This window comes from Uloborus diversus, chromosome 3 (assembly GCF_026930045.1).
Source record: "Uloborus diversus isolate 005 chromosome 3, Udiv.v.3.1, whole genome shotgun sequence".
Lineage (NCBI taxonomy): Eukaryota > Metazoa > Arthropoda > Arachnida > Araneae > Uloboridae > Uloborus > Uloborus diversus.
The window spans coordinates 189,121,247-189,128,179 of record NC_072733.1 but is presented as its reverse complement, the minus strand read 5'-3'; positions in this window follow the sequence as shown (position 1 = coordinate 189,128,179).

Sequence of the window (6,933 nt, the reverse complement as noted above, 5' to 3'; positions counted from 1 at the left end):
ATTCACACAAAACTGAAAAGGATTGCAGAGTTCAGCTCCCGTGAGCTCCCATGCAATTTAAGCTCTGAGAGGTACGTATAGTTAACGATATACAAAAAGGACTACGTGTGTTGAAGCTGATTGATAACCTTTGCTTCAGCATCCTAAAGGCCATATCACACGTAACGAAATTCGCTCAACCTACGCGTTCAACTTCAAGCTTTCATTCAACTTTCTCTGGGAGAAGTTGAACAGGGTTTCCAGGCTCTCAAACGAAGGGTTGATCCTAAACGTGGCTTCTGTCTACCATTTTAGGCGACTTAGCACAATGTACTCTGAGCGATGTTTTTTGGATTTAATGGGGGTTTTTTTCTCAATTTATTTCAAAGCTGTAAATAAATTTCAGTTTTGAAAGTTGCAATCTTTCGAAATTATGAAAAGTGATTTATAAACATGTTGATTTTACTAGCTCAATACAGCGATAACAGCCCTTTTACCTAATAACAATGAGTAAAAGCAGGCCTGGATCTGTAAGTTTTGATCCCCCCTCCCCCGATAAGAATTGAATAAAAACATGGAAGCTTTTCTTCACTGTTTGTTTTAATTCAATATTATTATTTATTTATGCTTTAACTCGCTATTTTGATTATCATACAAAGTTTTTTTTTTTTTTTTTGACTTATTTTGTTTTTGAGGGAGTTTGAAATTCTTAACTCCTGATTTTTTCCCTCTCATTTTACGTATAAGTTCATTACAAAATCAATGGACCATAAGAAACTTTTTACAATAAAAAATTTTGTTTTATCCATCTTTCTGGGTCCAATAGCAAGTTTTTTTTTTGCAAATGTTGGTAACTCTTATGTAACTATTACGTTTTTTACACTTTGATTGCTCTTGCTGCTTTTCATAATGTATTTAAAGGTTTTTTTTTAAAATAATTTTATTTGAAACGGACATTTTCGTAGCTCATGTTAAGGTAATTCTATGTAATTATTTCACATTTGCTGATTTTCCAAAATAAAATCTTTTAATTATCCTGATACTTTACAGAAATGTCCTAAATGTGTTTGCAACGTTGAAGGTTTAAGTATATTCGTTTGTTTAAAAAGTTTCCCAATTTTTTGGGTCGTTGCCCCCCCCCCCACCTGCGGGCATGCAGATCTGGACCTGAGTAAGAGTCGATATTTATAAATAACTTGTCTGTTAATGTAAAAGTTGTGATTTTTAAACCAGTAAACTTGTCTACCACGTTAAAATATGTGACAAAATTTAATAACAGCAATTATAAATCAAGTAAATGGACATTTCTGAGTTATTACTTTTAAACACTTATCTGCCGAAAACCTGACTAAAAAATTTGTATTTACTATAAAATTACTACAACAAATGATTCTCAGTTTAAAGTATTTTGATTTCATACACTAGAGGAAACTTTTCGACTATTTTATATATATATATATATATATATATATATGAAACTTTTCGACTATTATATATATATATATATATATATGTATGTATATATATATATATATATATATATATATATATATATATATATATATATATATATATATATATATATATATATATTTAGTAAAAAATCCCAAACAGAATGTTGATTCAACAAGCTGCTTGTCTGTAGAATGAGAGAGCTACTATTAGTATAGGATAACAAGTATTGGAAATAGCAGTATATTGAATAGTAACAATAATAATGACTATTTATTCCTTAAATTTTTTAAAGTTGAAAGTGCAAGGCAATGCATACATTTGTCTAGTTTAATTTTCAAACTTTAATAAAATTTTGCATCTTTAGTCAATATTTACATTTATTCCCACTCTAAATCTTTTCTCCTCAAAGCATGCAGTGATAAAATACTAATTTCAAATCCTTTTGCACACCATGTCTATTTCTAAATTTGGAATGGATCAATTCAAAACTAGAAAATATCCTCTCTATTGATGCTGAACATGAGTATATTGTGAGGAGATAACATTTCTGGGCTTATTGGCCGTGGTCTAATTGGAGTAGAAATTCCAGACGTTTCGGCTTGCTTTGCTGCAGCCATCATCAGTGGTTTGAGTTTGGTGAGACTGATTCCTGGCTTCGGTGGCTCCGGTATTTAAGCAAACTGCTGCTGCGCTGCTGGTCCTGATTGGGAGGCGTTCTCAAGCCGCTGGTGGAATGCACATGAAATTTATTACTTTAAAAAAATCAAAACTTAAATTTTTAAATTGTGAAGAGTATAAAGTACTTATTGCATAGTTTACAAGTCACATAGAACCCAAGAATATCAACTTTTCTACTGATTTAGGCAGGTTTGTACTACTTTTCATAGTTTGAGAAATTGGACTTAAAATGGTTCTATTGATTTAATTGAGTCATGCAGGTATATTCAATTAAGTAAGAAATTGTGAGTTGTTTCACTTTTGTTCTCTGAGAAGAACAATGCTTCATAGATGTTTTTACAGAGCATACTGAAAGAACATTATCTTTTATAATATATACCAAGAAAGAAAAAAAATTAAAAAATAGTTCATTTTTTCTAGTATTCTTTAGAGAAACTGACACAGAAAATTTATACATAAACTTTATTTACAATAAGTTTCATACACACACACTCATATGTATTAATACATAATTTCAATTACATTTCAAAGTTCAACAGTAATTAACTTCGCCCTGGAACAAAGTTTTTGACTGCAACCTCTATAACTGCATCTGTACACAATAACTTGAAATTCTTTCTCACATAATCTAAAATTATGAAAACAAATTACACAAGTATATATAACATGAATATTATGCAGGGAGGAAGACAGGCAAAGTACACCCTAGCTTTTATGAAATGTAAAATCAATGTATTTCCGTAAAGTTTGGCATGGTGTGTGTGCTGTTTTTAAACAATCCACATGTTATACCAGACAGCCCGGTTATCATATCCAGAAACTACAGTTTCGTTTTTATTAGAACTCATCAGTCCGGAAGAGCGAATAACCGATCTGGAGGCAGATGTCATCTCAGCGATAACATCTGCCTCCAGCCTCTGATTGTGATAACCGGGTGTCTGGTATTTTATACGCAGAAGAAAACTTAAGTAAAAGATGATAAATTGTAGCAAAAAAAAAATGTGTTGCTATTAATAACAATTGATTTATGATGTGCATATACTTAAATGTTTAGGACAAAGGAGCTAAACATTTATTTCATTTATTCATTTGTTTATTTTTTGTGCATATTTCTATTGCATGAATTTAATTTATTAAAGAAGATGAACTTTTGTTGCTATTAAATGTTTGGAAAGTGAAGCTTATCTATGAATTAATATTTAACTTTGTGTATGTGTAATGCAATATTTGGCCAACTTTGATGCACTATAACTTTGACACCAGATGAATTTCAGTCACCAAATTGTAATCATAGGTTCACACAATAAAAAGGTGCTACGTGTATCAATTTCATTGTTTTTCACTCGGTCACTCTTGAAATAATTTGCTTTAAACTTTGCGAAAATGCAATATTTGGCCAAATTTAATGCTCTATAACTCTAGTACCAGTCGAGTCTCTGTCATCAAATTGTAATCATATTTTCATGTCATAAAAAAGGTGTTACCTGTATTAATTTCATAATTTTTCACTAGTCCCTTTTGAGATATTTGACTTTAAACTTAGCCAAAATTCGATTTTTCCCATTTTTGAAAAAGTTTGCAAAAGAAAAAAAAAAGGACAAAGTTTCCAAGTTTAAAATTCCTACAGCAAGTAGTCCTATATTTTATCTACACAAGAAAAAATATATAGCTGAGACTCTCCTCCTTTTACTAATTTTGTTTGCACTAAAACTCGTATTTTATGCTAATTTTCAGTTTGTAACTGTTAATTTTTTTTCTTCACCTTTCTCACCATTTAAATAATATTTTGCAAGCAAATCGTATCTGGGCATCCTTCTGGTGATGTAGGATTTTATTTTGTCCTGATAACTGTAAAATTGACCGAGTTAGATTCATTTACGTAAAACTTGTTTTTGGTCCAAAAACGGCAACTAAGCAAACTTAAAATGGTGGGTTAAATAAAAGTATGAATCTAAAAAATTTTCTTTTAACACTTTTGAACTCACCTAGTAGTGAGAATTAACTAGTAAAAAAATTAGGAAAATCAAAAATGTCGAACAACACGGCCTGGGTGATTTCTACGGATTGACCCATTACCGTTGCTCTTGCTTCAGATTGTTTACAAACATTCATTGATTTGGCAAGATTGCACACTACGAGATTGGCGAATTTGGCAAGGAAATTCTTACGACGACTTTGGACTAGAAATTGACCTTTTAACACAATAATATGGTGGAGGTTTATGAAATATTACGTTTTATATTTGTTTTTGACGAAAATATAGTAATAATAACTCACCTGAAGTTATTCTAGCAGTTTATTCCATTCCTTGCACACGTTGTTGATGTTGTTACAGGCGGCCATGTTGTATTTTGACGTAACAGGTCAAAGGATTGCTTCCTCCTGATTGGCTGAAAGTTGAGGTTGATCCAACTTTTTTGCCGAGAAGATAAAAAGTTGAATGGAATACGTTCAACCTCGGAAAGCATAGCACACGGGGATTTTCCGGTCGGAATTCGCTCTCGCGGTTGAGTCGAACCGAAGTTGATCGTCAGGTTGAACGAATTTCGCTACGTGTGATATGGCCTTAAGTTTCTTAAGACAGTTTAGAAGAGTTTGATGCAATTTTCACTCCTTTTATTCTAGCCATTTTGATTCCTTGTCGCATGACAACAACAACAAAAGAAAGAAAACTAAGTACTCTAAAATATCTGCTTAGCTATAACTGATTCTAGTGAGATAATACCACGTCATAAGATACAGACTAATAAAGATCGTAGGATCCAGTCTTCAGAAGGCGGTAACTAATACCATAACTGGGTACCTTAAAAGCAGAGCTGGATTATGTTTTGTTAGAATTCCTAAGAGCTGCGGAAAACAACACCGATGCCATAAGAAATGAATAAGATTTTGCATTGTTCTTATCCTTTGTGTCATTTAGGTCATTTGAAAGGGTTGTGCGCCGAAATGACTTGAACTGACAGTTTTATCTTCTCGACAACTGCTGACACAAGCGCTTTAGAGTCAGGGATTTGATTTTTCGGGAGCAGACTGTCACAGAGTAGTGACTTGTTGCCAGGAATCTAAGTTGTGATAGGAGAGAGTGTAGTTCATTGGGATCAATGAAATAAATCAAAAGATAGGAAATCTTCTACGGTTCAGTTCGCTGCCGTTTTTTCTTTTTTTAATTTTTCATTCATTTCTTCATATCATTTGTTTTTTCCTCTGGAGCAAGTTGTTCAATGTGATATTAGACTATCATATACAATTTAAATGCATGAAAGTGAATGAGATGAATGTAAAGAATATAAAAAGAAAAATATTTGAATAACAGTATTAAAATATATACAAAATAACGGTTTCTTCTTCGGTTTACTTCGCTGCTTTCTTTTTTCTTCTTCTTTTCATCAGTTTTATTTCCCTCTGGAGCAACTTGTGCATAGTGATTTTAAATACTCTAATACGTACGATATAAATAAATGGACGTAATAAGATTGTAAAAGAATATAAAATGCATTTTGCTTCAATAATAGTAATAAAATATGTACAAATTTACAACAATACACTCCAGTTGATACGCGGGATTGGTTGGCACGATAACCACGGATAAATTAATTTGCGGTTAATCTGCAAATTAGGTAAAAGCGATGCTAGTGTATGCAATAGCTTAAAAAGACCAACAACACTCGCATGCATGTAAACTGTAGCTAAAACGATAACAGGGTATATAGCATGTAAAAGCTAAAAAAGGATCACTCATTATTACAAACGGATTACGCACATATGCGAGCAAATCGTGCAAGCAAATTAACCTGCACAGGGGTATCCATCCCCCCAAGTTCAATGGCGCAAATCCCCCCCTCCCAAATTTTTCTCAAACCTCTTTCCCTTTTTTTATTTTATTAATTTTTTCAAAACATTTTTTATTTAAATTATTTAAAAAAATATTTTTTTATTTAATTTATTTTAAAAACATTTTTAATTAATTTATTTTTTAAATATTTTTTATTTATTTATTTTTAATTATTATTATTTTATTTGAAAAGTTCTGTGCTACGCAAATGACACACACACTATACAAACTAAATAAATAAATAAAATAAAATATAAAAAAAATAAAATAAAATAAATAATTTAAATTAAAAATAAATCGATAAATAAGTTTAAACAAATATAGTAAAAAATTTTAAAAATCCCCCCCCCAATTTTGATGGCGCAACTTGTGCCATAATTCCCCCCCCCCCCCCTGAACCTGCAACAGATCAAGCTAGGTTACATCACAATTGCAAAGAGCAGAGGTATTTTTCAAAACTGGCCTGCTTGCTCATTTATGCACTTTAAGGTACATCTAAAGATCAGTAAGTGAAGCAGAATAAAAAATCAGTAAGTAGTGTAGATCAAAAGCAGTGAGTAGTGTAGATCTAAAAAAATTAGGTTTCAACAAGTCTGGTTTCCATGATCTCGAAAGGGTTGATGCTATTAGAAGGGAAGGGAAAGAAAAAATAGGAGTGTCTAATAATAGATTTTGCACTTGTTAAGTCAAAATGTGTGTGTATTTATTTACATTCAGTTTATCACCGCTAATTTTTTTTTTTGAAAGTGTGAAAAATGCGGATAAGCCGCTCGCAGATAATACAGCAGAGATAGAGTTTACTGTATATCTAAAATGATATTTTATATCTTTTATGTCCGCGCTGCAGCATTTTTTGAAATGAAAAATACTATATATATATTTAAATTAATTTCATACTAAACACTTAAATGTTTTTTAAAGTGCGCTACACATTTAATGGCTTTACTGCTGTTTTTTTTTTTTTTTGCCAATAAAAATCATATTTAATG